The sequence below is a fragment of the Equus przewalskii genome, chromosome 11 (genome assembly GCF_037783145.1).
Source record: "Equus przewalskii isolate Varuska chromosome 11, EquPr2, whole genome shotgun sequence".
Lineage (NCBI taxonomy): Eukaryota > Metazoa > Chordata > Mammalia > Perissodactyla > Equidae > Equus > Equus przewalskii.
In genome coordinates this window covers 16125428-16142565 of record NC_091841.1, presented here as the reverse complement: position 1 = coordinate 16142565, position 17138 = coordinate 16125428, and the positions used below count along the sequence as shown (strand labels likewise).

At 38.0% G+C, this 17138-nt stretch overlaps 1 pseudogene; it reads right to left on the bottom strand.

Annotated features, from left to right (window-relative positions):
* Nucleotides 1–3268, bottom strand: LOC103566857 (olfactory receptor 5D13-like; annotated as a pseudogene).
* Between the last annotated feature and the right edge of the window lie 13870 nt (nucleotides 3269–17138).

Genomic DNA, 17138 nt, shown 5'->3' with positions numbered 1-17138 from the left:
TTACATTTTATCACAGAACAATTTAGTATTGACTAACTTGTGGGCTGTATCTTTCACATCTTTGTTCCTGAGGCTGTAGATCAGCGGGTTCAGCATGGGGATGACCACTGTGTAAAAGACAGAGGCTACCTTGACCATGAGCCATGAACTTTTGGAGTTAGGAACACAGTAGAGAAAAAGGAGGCTCCCGTGGAAAATGGTAATGTCTGTCAGGTGGGAGGCACATGTGGAGAAGGTTTTGCGGCTCCCCTCAGTTGAAGGCATCTTTATGTCACTGATAAAAATGAAAGCATAGGAAGTAAGAATGATCATCAGGCTATTTATTTTATCGAATGTGCCAGAGACTAACATGGTCTTCTGGTTAATGTGTGGATCAGAGCAGGAAACAGCTACAATAACGTTCTGCTCACAGCGAAAGTTATTTATGAAGTTATTATCACAAAAGGATAAAGTCAACAAAAAAGTATGTGAAGAACAGGCTATACCCCAAGAATATGATGTACCCACCAAGAAGGAACAAAGCTTCTGGGACATTACAACTGTGCAGAGAAGAGGGTTACAAACTGCCACAAACTAGTCATATGCCATCCCTGCCAACATGAATGTTTCTGTCACTACAAATATGCATGCAAATAAGAATTGCATGATACATCCTGTGAAGGAGATGGTTCTGTCTTCCACAACCAAGTTTTCTACTAGTTTGGGTGTAACTATGGTAGAGTAAAACAAGTCAGCAAAGGATAAGTGGCTGAGAAAAAATACATGGAGGAATGAAGTTTGGGATTGATCTTGATAATCACAATCATGCCCAGATTCCCCAGCACAGTGACTGTGTAGATGGTTAAGAATAACAGGAACAGAGACTCCTGGAGTCCTGGATATTCTGAGAAGCCCAAGAGAATGAAAGTGACTTCCACACTCTGGTTTTCTTGTTTCCTGTGGACAAAATAGGAAAGCTGATTCAGAGAAATGAGAAGCAAATTTTGGATAAAGCAGATTAAAATGAGGAAATGTTGAGAGACTTTGTAATACTGTAAACGATGTCATGGAAAACTCTCAGTTTCAATTCTCACATTATTTAAATGGTAAAATTTACTAGTATCACAATTTTAGAGTGAGTGTGAGATCTGTGCAAATGCAATAAAAAAGAAAGTGGTTGAGAGAGGAAGGACTAAAATAAAGTTGGCTCTGCTATATTTCAAATGATCAGACCCTGTATCCTCAGAGGCTGTTAGCATCATGACAAAGAAAAGTCTAGCTTTTTGCATGAATCTGAGTTTAGTCAAAAGGCTTGTCTTGTAAAAAAATACATATCATAAGTTTCAACAATTTCTTCCCTGACAGCTTGTTTAACTATGAGACCTGAGAAGTCAAAAGAAAATTAATGACCCAGGAAAATGGTTGTATTACAAATTTGTTTTTTTGTTACTATTGTTGCTATAACTATTTATAAATTTCCCTTTCCAGTGACCTTCTTACACTCAGTCACACATTTTTTTTCCAATTTTTTAAATAATTCCTTCAGAAGAATAATGCACTTGATCAATCACATTTACCTAATTATCACAAATTATAAAAATCTGTGACCCTTTTTTGGTGTGTTTTAATATCAAGTATTTAGATAGATTTGTGGTAGAAATAAAATTAAATTAAGTGTAATATGTCCAGACCATCTTTATTATGCTGGAGACCTTTCTACAATATCATTATCTGATGGTCATTTTAGTGTACCTCAAAACCTCCAAAGATGGGCCATTGCTCCCTGAGGTATTACAGTGAGGTTTTTATTTGGTTAAGGGTTTTATTTAATTGAATTGGTTTCAATAGACATAAAGATAATTCTGCCAATGCCCTGTTTTCTTAATTTCTTGATCTCTTCCAATAATTTTACCTACACATTATAATCATGATTATAAGACCTCAAAAATGCCAATTTCATCCACATTTGTAACATAATATGTTTTGTACTCATATTTTATCATTTACTTATATTTTATCACTTACTTTTTTAACATTTTGTGTTCCACAGTAAAATATTCATGAAAGCAAAGATGGGGCACTAGAACAAAGTAATTACTCAAAACACTTATCGAAAGCATGAATACATAAGTATATGAATGAGTGAAATCTAGGTATATAATATACATGAATTGGGTAAAAGCTTGTAATAACACTAAAGAAGTTAGACTTGCCTATAAAATCAGCACCACACTGTAAACTCACAATATAGTGAGACACATCTTGAGCCCTGCAAAACAAGTAGTCAGACTGAAACCCCATGGGACCTAAGTTTCCTGAATTAGCATAAAGTAAAGATAATTATGGGAGGGAAATACACTGAATTCTTCTTAAAAAATGTCCTGTGTGTTCCTCCAAAATGGTTAATACTGCTTTCTTCTGCAATTATAATCAATTTTTCTCAAAGCCATTTCCTGACTGCTTGCTGTAAACTGAAATGGCACTAGGCGTAAAGGGAAGGCCATTCTACAAAGAATTCTGTAAAAATTCTATGTCTTATTAGGAGCTGAAATTAAACATGCTATGGTTTTCACTCGGTTGTTATGACTTTACCTCCAAGACCATATACAGCACTTAAAGGTTTCCTGCATAAACATAAAGATATCACATATCTCTCCTCTTTTTCTTCTTCAATTGCTCCTTAAATTCCTTTGATTTGATACCTGTGATTTAATATTTCACCACATTTATTATTATTTCCTAAAAGTATTTTTCAGGGGCCAGCCCAGTAGCACAGCAGATAAGTTCTCACATTCTGTTTAAGCTTCCCAGGGTTCACTGGTTCGGATCCTGGGTGTGGACATGGCACCACTTGGCAAGCCATGCTGTGGTAGGCATCCCACATATAAAGTAGAGGAAAACGGGCACGGATGTGAGCTCAGGGCCAGTCTTCCTCAGTAAAAAGAGGAGGATTGGCAGCAGAAGTTAGCTCAGGGCTAATCTTCCTCCATATATATATATATGTATATATAAAGTATTCTTCAATTTAACATAAAACTCATTCAGTGCAAATTCCATAACAGAATATATTCTTTCCAAAATCTGTATTCGTCTCCTATGGCTACTGTAACAAAGTCTGAGCAGCCTAGAATTGAATTGGAATACATAGTCATGAAAGAGAAATAAAATTTCAATACATATTCAGCTCATTCTCACCCACACATCTTTTCCACATATTTAGCTTTTCACTCCACCTCTTGCACTCTGTACTTGTAACGACAGACTTGGGGTTAAGTTCACAGTCTCCCATTTAGCCGCAGGAATTGTCAACCTTGTCAAGCTGACTGAGAGCAAAATGTGCTGTGTACACTCTTTCTCTCCTTTCTGGTGCCATCCATCATGACTATCTCACTGCATATCCACTGTGTAGCCAGCAGTATAATAGGCATTTTAGAAACTACAATATTGTAAAATATGGGCTTTATCCCCAATTTTTTTTCTTATTAGTATTATTCTGGGGAGCAATGTATATAATTGCAAATGATGCATTGCTGATGTGGATTAAGGCTGCCCCAGCTAGAGAAGCCCAAGGTGACCTGGCCTACGTGCCAAACTATACGACCCAGTGGACTTTTTTTATGGTATGAATTAGGACCGCCCCAGGGAGAGAAGCCCAGGGCATCCTCACCTACATGCCGATCTATATGGCCAGTTTCGTATCTAAAGTTATATGACCGCACAATAACCAGACCCCATCTGCAGTGAAATCATTTAATGACTTTTTACATCATATTTTCTTTTCTCCAGTAAAAATAAGTCACGTACCCATGCCTTATAAAATTAGCCCTAACCCTCAACTCGGGGCAGCAACAGGAGCTCTGACCGCCCGTGGGTCCTGTCCCCATGCACCAGCTCTGCCTGCCCATGGGTCCTGTCCCCATGCCAGCGGGGGCAGCAGAAGCGGCTGCAGCAGAAGCTCTGACTGTCCATGGGTCCTGTCCCCAGGCTATTCCACACTATTCTCTAAATAAAAGAGCACTACTGCCAGATCTTAAGAGTCTAAGAAATCTTTCTTTTGACCCTCGGCTCACCGACCCCGCATCATTTCTACATATAATTCTTGTTTGTTATTAAAAATAAAGTTTGCATGTATCAAGAGAAGGGAAAGAATATTGTGATCAATAAAAATTGAAAATATTTCCTAGTGATATGTCAGTCAATAATAGTAAATGTGATGAAAGATAAGGAATCATATTTTCTAGTTAGTTGAACTAAATAGGTATCACAGCAGTTCGTTACACAGATATTTGCCTGCGGCAAAGATTATTGGATTATCTTCCTTTTAAAGTTAAATAAAATAAGGATTGAATCAACTCACCTGAGTGCAGAAGAACCTGACTTATTCATTTAGTGAAGCTTCCTTACTAAGATTAATAGACTCCAGGCAAGTTCCTGTTGAGAATTCAATTTTTATTATTTTTTAATATTATAACAAACTTGAAAAAGTAGTAATAGGAGTCTACCGTATATTACAATCAATATTCCAAGGAAGTGACTTTTTCCTCTAATCTGTAAAAAATAAACTCAGAGATGACAGAGAGAAAAGGAGACCAAAAAACTGAATCATAACAGTAAACTGTGTCACAGTGATATGCCACCAAGACCTTAAGGATGTTAACCTGGCAGAATATCACTGAAGTCTTGCCTTGGAGGCTACAAATAGAGCAATTAGATGAGGTGATGACCCATGTGATATTTTGTTTGTATATAATTCCTTCTAAAGCTTAGGGGATGATTTCATCATGAACTCTAATCCATTGATCTTTTAAAAATGTTGAACCAAACAATATATTTTGTTTCTAAATACCCATAAAGTACAGACATGTAGAAAAGAAAAATCAGCTCCTGGGCAACAATCCAGAAACAATTACTCTTAATCTTTGTTGTACTTCTGGTTTTCCTCTCTATATGGATATATAGTCATCCGTGTGTATCTGGATATAAACTTATATTCTAAGTATCGTAATATAGATATAGTGTTTATTATCCTTTCTTTAATTTAGCTTTGTATTATAGCTTCATTTTCTGTGAAAATCCTGGGCCAACTGGGTGGCACAGTGGTTAAAGTGCTCACGCTCCGCTTCTCAGCGGCCCAGGGTTCGCCGGTTCAGATCCCGGGTGTGGAATGGCACCTCTTGGCAAAAGCCATGCTGTGGTAGGTGTCCCACATATAAAGTAGAGGAAGATGGGCACGGCTGTTAGCTCAGGGCTGGGCTTCCTCAGCAAAAAGAGGAGGACTGCCAGTAGTTAGCTCAGGGCTAATCTTCCTCCAAAAAAAAAAAAAAGAAAGAAAGAAAGAAAGAAAATGTATGGTATTATTTTATTTCAAGTTGGATTATTCCAATAAAATAAAAGAAAGTACCATAGGCCTTCAGAAAATGCTCACTACAGTAGTCTCTAATTAGTGGAGTTAGAATCCACTACTGCAGCAGAAAGCTATGTTCTTTGTCTATTTGTGCTTCCTAATACAGGGACAGCACAGATTCATAAGTTAGAATTGCCAATAGAAGGTTGGTGCCCAGAGTCGGCAGAGCAGAGTAACACTTGCACCTTGGATGTCTGTGCCAGGGGTTATGTCATGGACTTTTAATATTCATTGATTTAAGTATATTAAAGTGTACCACATTCATAGTAACAGTTACAAGATTCCATTTCATTTTTAATTGGAAAATGTTACCAATACCAATATTATGCTCCTGTCAAAGACTATTTTAAAATAAATTCATTAAAATAAGGCAAGTTTGGGGCTGGCCCCGTGGCCGAGCGGTTAAGTTCGCGCGCTCCGCTGCAGGCGGCCCAGTGTTTCGTTGGTTCGAATCCTGGGCGCGGACATGGCACTGCTCATCAGACCACGCTGAGGCAGCGTCCCACATGCCACAGCTAGAAAGACCCACAACGAAATATACAACTATGTACCGGGGGACTTTGGGGAGAAAAGGAGAAAAATAAAAAATCTTTAAAAAAAAAAAAAAAAAAAAAAACAAGTTTTTAGTGTTCTCACTTCTTTTTGCTTTTTGAGATAGTATGAAGCTCAGTGTCTGCACTGGTGTTGCATACTTGGCATATCATGCATGATAAGGTTAGCATCATTAACACAGAGTAGAAATGTCATGATCCATCATAAATTTACCTAATCTACTCCATTATAATACCAGTACTTGTAAATACATACACATACCACAGACACAGTACAATTTTTCATGGTGATTTGCATTTCAGATAAATAATTGAAACTAGGAGGTATAGAAGAAAAGAAGTAAGTTACAAAACAAATGGAAAAAATCAAGGCTGTAAAATTGAATTAGAAGAAGCTACACAGAGGAGGAAAAATTGGAAGGGTTTGTGTGGTTCGAAAGTACTTTTAGTCAAATTAAAACTGGAAAAATGAAGTAAGAGTTTTAAAATTTCTTGGCTATCATATCCTTCCAACGGATAATTTTGAAGTGACCACCAGCACTCAAAAGCAATTCATCTAAAGGAGAAAATTATTAATTCTAGTTATACTTTCACTTTAGAAACAAGTAGTATCTGATGTGTCCAAGGTTTTTCTGTCTCACAAAAATAGAACAAAGTTATATATTTCCGTTGTAAACATACAGATAAAAAAATCTAAAGGTCAGGGAAATAAACAAATTCCTTGAGGTTGTTTTGCTAAGTACCAGAAGCAAGGTAAACCACTTCTGCATGTGTCCCAAATCTGTAACAAATGACTCTATCCTCATTATACCCTATTTCAAACATCTTTGTAAATGGCTAAAAGCACAGGAAACATTGAAAAGTTGATGCAGTAATCATAAAATGCACTTATTTTAGCTTCAAGGGAGGTGGGAGACTATAAAGAATAAGAATATGACCTTTAGAGTCAGACTTGATCAATACAAATGCTGGCTTTAACACTTTTTTTAACAGCTTTATTGAGATATTTTTTGACATACAAAAATTGTATATAGTATACACAACTTGATGTTTTGAGAGAGATAGATGTATATAATGTGAAAAGATCACCACAATTAAACTAACATATCCATTGTCTCCATCACATAATTACCATTGTGTGTGTGTGTGTGTGATGAGATTAATTTAAGATCTATCCTCTTTGCAGTTTCAAGTGTACAATATGGTATTATTAATTATAGTCACCATGCTATATAGCAAATTTCTGGAACTTATTCATTCTACATAACTGAAACCTGATCCTTTGACCAACATCTTTCCATTTCCCACAACCTGGCCCCAGGTAACCTCCATTCTACTCTCTGCTTCTGTACATTGAAGTGATGGGGAGAGAGAGAGAGAAAGAGAGACTGCACCTGGGATTCTGCTTTTATTGGAATGGAGGGTGGGAGTCTAGGGTTCTGTAGCTCACTCTTCATTGGCAAATTTAAAACATAAGAGCAGGAATTTAAAGCATGAAAAGAGAGAAAAAAGAAAAGACAGAATAACAAGAGGCCCAAATGGCCAGTTATCTAAATCAACCAGGGCTTCTAAAACAGAGGAGCTTCATGATGTAGGGTGTGGGCGTGCATCCTGGCTCTTTATTTGGTTCTGTAGCTGGCAATGTGTTTATTGGAGGTAGCTTTCATTGAAGTGGATGCCTCTTTGAAATGGATGCCTGGGCAATCAAAGCTTAAGTCAAGCACCTCCACAACAAAAAGGAAAGCCAGCTGTCAGGGCTTACTAGACACACACACACACCATATTTCTTTATCCATTCATCTTTTGACAGAGAATTATGTTATTTCATATCTTGGCTAATTTGACAAATGCTGCAAAGAAGATGGAACTGCAGAAATCTCTTCAAGATCCTGTTTTAATTTCTGTTGGGTATGTACCCAGAAGTGGGATTACTACATCACGTGGTAGTTCAGTATTTAATTTTTTGAGGAACCTCCATACTATTTTCTATAGTGATTGTATCAATTTACATCCCTATCAACAATGCACCAGGGTTCCCTTTTCTCCAAAGTCTTGTTAGCACTTCTTATCTCTTGTCTTTTTGATGATAGTTATACTAACAGGTATGTGGAGATATCTCATTATTTGTTTATTTTTTTTAAGATTGGCCCTGAGATAATATCTATTGCCAATCATTTTTTCTTCTTCTTCTTCTCCCCAAAGCCCCCAGTGCATAGTTGTATATTCTAGGTCCTTCTAGTTCTCCTATGTTTGAGGCCACCTCAGCATGGCTTGATGAGCTGTGCTAGGACTGCACCCAGGATCCAAAATGGCAAAACCCTGGGCCACCAAAGCAGGACATGCAAACTTAACCACTCAGTCACAGAGCCAGCCCCCTCTGATTATGTTTTTGTTTTGCATTTTCTTGATCATTAACAACTTTGAGCACCTTTTTGTATACCTATTGGCTACTTGTATGTCTTTGGAGAAAATGTATACTCAGTTCTGCCTATTTTTAATTAGATTATTTTTTTGATATTGACTCATATGAATTCCTTATATATTTTGGATATGAAACTGTTATCAGATAGATGGTTTGCAAATATATCCTCCCATTTCATAGGTTTAATTTTCATTTTGTTGACTGTTTCTTTTGTTGTCCAAAAGCTCTTTAGTTTAATATAGTCCCACTTGTTGATTTCTGCTTTTGTTGCTTGTGTTTTGGATGTCATATCCAAAAACTTTTTGCCAAGACTAATGCCAAGGAGTTTTCCCTAGGTTTTCTTCTAGGAGTTTTATGGTTTCAGGTCTTACATTTAAGTCTTTAATACATTTTGAGTTAATTTTTTGGAGTGGTGTAAGATATGTGCCCAATTTCAGTCTTCTGTTTGTGGTTATCCAGTTTCCCTACAAAATTTATTGCGGAACCTATCCATTCTCCATTGAGTTTTGTTGGCTCCTTTGTCAAATATTGGTTGACCATATACTTCAGGGTTTATTTCTGGGCTCTTACTCTGTCCATTGATGTATGTCTATGTTTATGCTGGGTCTCATAGTGTTTAGATTATACTGTAGAGTGTAGTTTGAAATGAGGAAGTGTGATGCCTCCAGCTTTGTTCTAATTTCTCTGAATTGATTTGGCTTTTTAGAGTCTTGTGTTTCCATATTTCTTTAGGATTATTTTTGTGAAAAAATGTTATTGGAATTTTGATGGGTACTATATCAAATCTCTTTAGGCAGTATTGACATTTTAACAATTTTTTATTCTTCTGATCCAGGAATACAGAATATCTTTCCATTGTTGGTTTCTTCTTCAATTTCTTCCATCAAAGTCTTTTACTTTACATTGTTCAGATCTTTCCCCTCCTTGGTTAAATTGATACCTAAGTATTTTATTGTTTTTTGTGCTGTTGTGAATGGGAATTAAAAAAATTTTTTTTTGTATATTTTGTTTAGTGTACAGAAATTCAACCGAATTTATGTACATTGATTTTTTAATTAGGATTATTATAGTTTACAACCTTGTGAAAGTTCAGTTGTACATTATGGTTAGTCATGTTGTAGGTGCACCACTTCACCCTTTGTGCCTTACCCCATCCCCCCCTTTCCCCTGGTAACCACCAATCAGTTCTCTTTGTCTATATGTTAACTTCCACATATGAGTGGAGTCATACAGAGTTGGTCTTTCTCTATCTGGCTTATTTCACTTTACATAATACTCTCAAGGTCCATCCATGTTGTTGTGAATGGGACGATTTTGTCTTTTTTATGGTTGAGTAGTATTCCATTGTATATATATACCATATCTTCTTTATCCAATCATCAGTTGCTGGGCACTTAGGTTGCTTCCACATCTTGGCTGTTGTAAATAATGCTGCAATGAACATTGGGGTTCATGGGACTTTTGGTATTGCTGATTTCAGGTTCTTAGGATAGATGCCCAGTAGTGGGATGGCTGGGTCATAAGGTATTTCTATTTTTAACTTTTTGAGAAATCTCCATATGTTTTCCATAGTGGCTGCACCAGTTTGCATTCCCACCAACAGTGTATGAGGGCTCCTTTTTCTCCACAACCTCTCCAACATTTGTCACTTTTGGTTTTGGATACTTCTGCCATTCTAACAGGTGTAAGGTGATATGTTAGTGTAGTTTTGACTTGCATTTCCCTGATGATTAGTGATGAGAGCATCTTTTCATGTGTCTATTGGCTATCCTTATATCTTCTTTGCAGAAATGTCTGTTCATGTCCCCTGCCCATTTTTTGATCGGATTGTTTGATTTTTTGTTGTTGAGCTGTGTGTGTTCTATATATATTATGGAGATTAACCCTTTGTCAGATAAATAACTTGTAAATATTTTTTCCCAATTAGTGGGGTTTTTTTTTTGTTTCAATCCTGTTTTCCCTTGCCTTGAAGAAGCTCTTTAGTCTGATGAAGTCCCATTTGCTTATTCTTTCTATTGTTTCCCTCATCTGAGGAGTTATGGTGTCTGAAAAGATTCTTTTGAAACTGATGTCAAAGAGTGTACTGCCTATATTCTCTTCTAGAAGACTTATTGTTTCATGCCTAATCTTTAGGTCTTTGATCCATTTTGAGTTTATTTTTGTGAATGGTGAAAAAGAATGGGCAATTTTCATTCTTTTACATGTGGCTGTCCAGTTTTCCCAGCACCATTTGTTGAAGAGACTTTCTTTTCTCCATTGTAGGCCCTCAGTTCCTTTGTTGAAGACTAGCTGTCCATAGATGTGTGGTTTTATTTCTGGGCTTTCAATTCTGTTCCATTGATCTGTGCACCTGTTTTTGTACCAGTACCATGCTGTTTTGATTACTGTAGCTTTGTAGTATACTTTGAAGTCAGGGATGGTGATCCCTCCAGCTTTGTTCTTCTTTCTCAGGATTGCTTTAGCAATTTGGGGTCTTTTGTTGCCTCATATGAATTTTAGGATTGTTTGTTCAATTTCTGTAAAGAATGTCATTGGGATTCTGATTGGGATAGCATTGACTCTGTAGATTGCTTTAGGTAATATGGACATTTTAGCTGTGTTTGTTCTTCCAATCCATGTGCATGCAATGTCTTTCCATCTCTTTATGTCGTCATCAATTTCTTTCAATAAAGTCTTGTACTTTTCGTTGTATAGATCCTTCACTTCCTTGGTTAAATTTATCCCAAGGTATTTTTTTTCTTTTTGTTGTGATCCTGAATGGATTGAGTTCTTGAGATCTTTTTCTGTTAGTTCATTGTTAGTGTATAGCAATGCTACTAATTTAGGTATGTTGATTTTATATCCTGCAACTTTGCTGTAGCTGTTGATTATTTCTAATAGTTTTCCCATGGATTCTTTGGGGTTTTCTATATATAAGATCCTGTCGTCTGCAAACAGTGAGAGGTTTACTTCTTCGTTGACTAATTGGATTCCTTTTATTTCTTTTTCCTGCCGAATTGCCCTGGCCAACACTTCCAGTAATATGTTGAATAAGAGTGGTGAAAGTGGGCACCCTTGTCTTCTTCCTATTCTCAGACAGGAGGCTTTCAGTTTTTGTGTGTTGAGTATGTTGTTGGCTGTGGGTTTGTCATATATGGCCTTTATTATGTTGAGGTACTTTCCTTCTATACCCATTTTATTGAGGGTTTTTATCATAAATGGATGTTGGATCTTGTCAAACGCTTTCTCTGCATCTATTGAGATGATCATGTGGTTTTTGTTTCTCATTTTGTTAATGTAGTGTATCACAATGATTGACTTGCAGATGTTGAACCATCCCTGTGTCCCTGGTATAAATCCCACTTGATCATGGTCTATAATCTTTTTGATGTATTGCTGTATTTGGTTTGCCAAAATTTTGTTGAGGATTTTTGCATCTATGTTCATCAGTGATATTGGCCTGTAGTTCTCCTTCTTTGTGTTGTTCTTGTCAGGTTTGGGGATCAGGGTGATGTTGGCTTCATAAAATGTGTTAGGGAGTGCTCCATCTTCCTCAGTTTTCTGGAATAGGTTGAGAAGGGTAGGTATTAAATCTTCTTTGAATGTTTGATAGAATTCTCCAGAGAAGCCGTCTGGTCCTGGACTTTTATTTTTGGGGAAGTTTTTGATTACTGTTTCTCTTTCTTTACTTGTGATTGGTCTATTCAGATTCTCTATTTCTTCCTGCTTCAGTTTGGGGAGGTTGTAAGAGTTTAGGAATGTATCATTTCTTCTAGGTTGTTCAGTTTGTTGGCATATAGTTTTTCATAGTATTCTCTTATGATCCCTTGTATTTCTTTGGTATCTGTTGTGATTTCTCCTCTCTCCTTTCTAATTTTATTAATTTGAGTCTTCTGTCTTTTTTTCTTAGTGAGTCAGGCTAAGGGTTTGTCAATTTTGTTAATTTTTTCGAAGAACCAACTCTCTGTTTCGTTGATCCTTTCTAGTGTCTTTTTTGTTTCAATATCATTTATTTCTGCTCTAATTTTTATTATTTCCCTCCTACTCATTTTGGGCTTTGTTTGTTCTTCTTTTTCTAATTCTGTTAGGTGTCATTTGAGGTTGCTTATCTGAGATTTTTCTTTTTTTTTGTGGTGAGCTGGTATTGCCATGAATTTCCCTCTTAGGACTGCCTTTGCTGCATCCCAAATGAGTTGGTGTGGCATGTTTTCATTTTCATTTGTCTCCAGATAATCTTTTATTTCTTCTTTAATTTCTTCAATAATCCGTTGTTTGTTCTGTAGCATGCTTTTAGTCTCCACGTTTTGCCCCTTTCCCAGCTTTATTCTTGTAGTTGATTTCTAGTTTCATAGCATTGTGATCAGAAAAGATGCTCGATATTATTTCAACCCTCTTGAATTTATTGATGCTTGCTTTGTTTCCCAAGATATGGTCTATCCTTGAGAATGTTCCATGCCCCCTTGAGAAGGATGTGTAATCTGCTGTTTTTGGATGAAGTGTTCTATATATAGCTATTAAGTCCATCTGGCCTAATTTTTCATTTAATTCTATAATTTCCTTGTTGATTTTCTGTTTGGATGATCTGTCCATTGGTGTCAATGGGGTGGTGAGGTCCCCTACTATTATTATATTGTTGTTGATGTTTCCTTTTAGTTTTGTTCAGTTGCTTTACAAATTTTGGTGCTCTTGTGTTGCGTGCACATATATTTATAAGCGTTATGTCATCTTGGTGGAGTGTCCTTTTTATCATTGTAAGCTGCGCCTCTTTGTCTTTCTTTATGTGTTTTGCTCTGAAGTCTACTTTGTCTGATATAAATATGGCAACGCTTGCTTTCTTTTGTTCATTATTAACTTGTAATATTGTCTTCCATCCCTTCACTCAGAGTCTGTGTTTGTCTTTGGGGCTGATTTGTGTTTCCTGGAGGCAGCATATTGTTGGGTCTCGTTCTTTGATCCATCCTGCCACTCTGTGTCTTTTGATTGGAGAGTTCAATCCCTTTACATTTAGAGTGATTATTGAAATGTGGGGGCCTACTGCTGCCATTTTATCACTTTTTTTCCAGTTCTCTTGCATTTCCTTTGTTTCTCGTCCCCTGATCTTTGGACTGCTAATTCTGGTAGGTAAATTTCTGTATTGGCTTTCTTCTTATTTGTAATCTGTGTCTTTATTCTTGTTATTTGTTTAGTGGTTACCAGGTGTTTTGTATAAAACATCTCACAGATGAGATAGTCCATTTTCTGATAGCTTCTTATTTCCTTAAATTAAAACGTTCCATCCCTTTTCTCTTCCCCTTCTAGGTTGTTATTGTCAGATTTTTTTCTCTTCCTTCTTGTGTTGTGAGTTTGTGGTTAAAATGACAGGATTATATTTATTCTTGGTGTTTACCTTCCTTTTATCTTCAATGTTTTATTTAACTTTTGCTAACCTGTTCTGATGGAGAGCTGCTACTTTCTGTTATTGTCCTTCTACTTATCTCGGTTGCTCTGGGTTTTTTAACCCCTTTCCTTTTTTTGATTTTTCAGTTATGAGGGTCTTCCTGAGCATTTCTTGAGCAGGAGGTCTTGCAGCAATGAACTCCCTTAACTTTTGTTTATCTGGGAAAGTTTTTATTTCTCCATCATATTTGAAGTATATATTCTCTGGGGAGAGTATTCTTGGCTGCAAGTTTTTGTCCTCCGAGTCTTGAATATTTCATTCCACTCTCTTCTAGCCTGTAAAGTATCTGCTAAGAAATCTGCTGATAACCTTATGGGGGTTCCTTTGTAGGTTATTTTCTTCTGCCTGGATGCCCTTAGTATTTTCTCTTTGTCATTGGCTTTTGCTAGCTTCACTGCTATATGCCGTGGGGTTGTTCTTCTTACATTGATAAAGTTTGGAGATCTATTGGCTTCTGTCACTTGGAATTCCATCTCTCTCCCCAGGTTTGGAAAGTTCTCAGCCATTATTTCTTTGAACAAGCTTACTGCCCCCTTCTCCTTCTCCTCTCCCTCTGATATATCTATAATCCTTATGTTGCATCTCCTAATTGAGTCAGATAATTCTCGAAGAGTTTCTTCATTTCTTTTTAGTCTTAGTTCTCTCTCCTCCTCTGTCTGCAGCATCTCTATATTCCTATCCTCCAAATTGCTAATTCTGTCCTCCATATTATCGACCCTACTGTTCAGAGTCCAGATTTTTCTTAATGTCCTCCACTGTGTTCTTCATCTCCAGTATTTCTGATTGGTTCTTCTTTAGGGTATCAAGCTCTTTTGTGACATAGCTCCTGCACTCGTTGATTTGTCTATCAGTATTCTCTTTTAACTCGTTGAGTTTTTTAATAATGGCTGTTTTGAATTCATTGTCATTTAGCTTATAGATTTCATTGTCTTTGGGATGGTTTTCTGGGTACTTGTCCTTTTCCTTCTGTTCAGGAGATTTAATATATTTTTTCATTCTGCTTGATGGCGTGGATTTGTGCCTCTGCCTAGAGATAGAGTTTAGTTACTGCTTCCACTTGTCTCTACCGGTGTGGGGGGGAGCAGCTGTTTAGACTGCACCAACAGGGAACTCTGTCAGCTGTTGCTGACTGGAACTGGGCCCCTCCTAATAGTCACAGTGGTCCTGTGGGGTCCCTTGTGAGCTGTGGGGGCAATCGCAAGGGGGCCTCAGGCTGCTGTTGCCTACTGTTGCACACCACCTAGACACACTCCCTCCTTAGGGCCTGCAGTGGTGTTATGGGCTTTCCCAGTGGCCAGGAGCAGGATCCCCTATATTCGCAGCTCTGTCACTGTCAGGGCCCACAAGATCTCACTTGCCCACTATAGGCAGCAGCAGAGCTATGGGTATCATCTGCAGTCTGTGGTTAGCTCACCTAGCTGTGCTACTTTTGCCCCAGGGCCTTCCAGCCTTGTGATTGCTAGTCGGGGCCTCTCCACTAGTGCTGTGCAGAGGCTTTCACTGTGGCTGCTGTTGGACTGTGGATTTTCCCCCTGGGCTGCGGAGCCAGGCTGCTGGAGCTCCAACCAGCCCCTGGCCACTCCCATGGGATCACTGGGTGTCTCTTGCCCCCTCTTGGATACAGCTGGAGTCTGTGAGTCAGAGGTGGCTGGCGGGCTGCTGCCCTGCCTGGAATCCTCCTCTCCCAGAGCCTTCTAGGGTTCTGATTGCTGGGTGGGGCCTCTCTGCTAACACCAGTAGAGGCTTTCCCTGCCACTGGTGTGGGACCATAGAGTTTCCCCCTCTGCCATAGAGCTGGGCCACTGGAGCTCCACCTAGCCCCCGGTGCCCCTTGCCCCGTCTGGGACACAGCCAGAGTCTGTGAGTCTGGCAGTGGCTGGCTGGCTGCTGCCTTGCCTGGGATAATCCTCTTCGGGAGCCTCCCAGTGTTCTGAATGCTGGGTAGGGCCTCTCTGCTAATGGCGAGTAGAGGCTTTCTCTGCTGCTGGTGCAGGACCATGGAGTTTCCCCCTGGGCTTAGGTATAATCGTGTGAGGCTTAGGTAGGGCTGCAGTCACCTGTTTCCACCGTCACTCTGCCGGTGTGTGCACACTCCAGCCCTCTTGCCTGGTGATGCTATGGGGGTGTCTGCTGGAAGAAAGCCGCTTGCAGGTACTAGGCTGTCTGGGGGTCAGGGGTTGGAGAGTTTTCACCTATCTCCACCTCCTCCCAGGCGGAAGTCTGTCCACCTTCCAATATATAGCAGCATCAGTCTCTCAGGCATCCTCAGATGCTATACGGGTGTAGATTCGAAGGGGGAGAGACAAAGAAGACTACTCACTCTGCCATCTTGGTGATGTCATCTCTGTGCATTGATTTTTTTACCTTGAAAATTGGTGAATTTGCTCATTCATTCTAAATTTCTTTTGGTTGAGTCTTTAGGATTTTCTGTACATAAGATAGTATCATTGGAAAACAGATAAAGCATTACTTTCTCCAAAGATGCCTCATTTATTTTTCTTGCTTAATTGCTCTGGCTAGAATTTCCAGTACTGTGGTGAATAAGAGTGGTGAGAGCGGAAACACTTGTCTTTTTCCTGATCTTAGAGGAAAAGCTTTCAGATTTTCACCATTGAATATGATGCTATTCATGGATTTGTCATATATGCCCTTTATTACATTGAGTTATACTTCTTGCATATGCAAATTGTTGAGTGTTTTTATCATGAAAGTGTGCTGTGTTTTGTCAAATGTCTTTTCTTTATCTATTGAGATGATGATATGATTTTTGTCTTTCATCCTAATATGGTATATCACATTTATTGATTTGTGTATGTTGAACCATCATTGCATCCCAGCCACAACTCTCTTTAGACTATCGTGTATAATCTTTAACATGTTGATGAATTCAATTTGCAATATTTGGGGGTAATTGTTGCATCTATATTGACACGGTATATTGGCCTGTAGTTTTCCTTTCCTGCAATGTCCTTATCTGGCTTTGATGTCAGGGTAATGCTGGCCTCATAAAATTATTTAGGTGTGTTCCTTCCTCTTCAAAGTTTTGGAGAAAATATTTCATCATGACCCTCATTTGCATTTCCCTGATGAATTGAGATGTTGAACACCATTTCATATATTTGTTAGCTATTTGAATTTCTTCTTTTGAAGAGTGTTTATTTATATCCTTGGCCCATTTTTAATTGGGTAATTTGTATTTTGGGTACTGAAATATATATGTTCCTTATATATTATCAATACTCACCCTGTCTTTGATACATGATTTGCAATTATTTTTCCCATTCCGTACATACCTTTTTATTATGTGATTTTTTTTTTCTGTGCAGAAGCTTCTAAGGTTGATGTTTAATTTCACTTGCATATTTT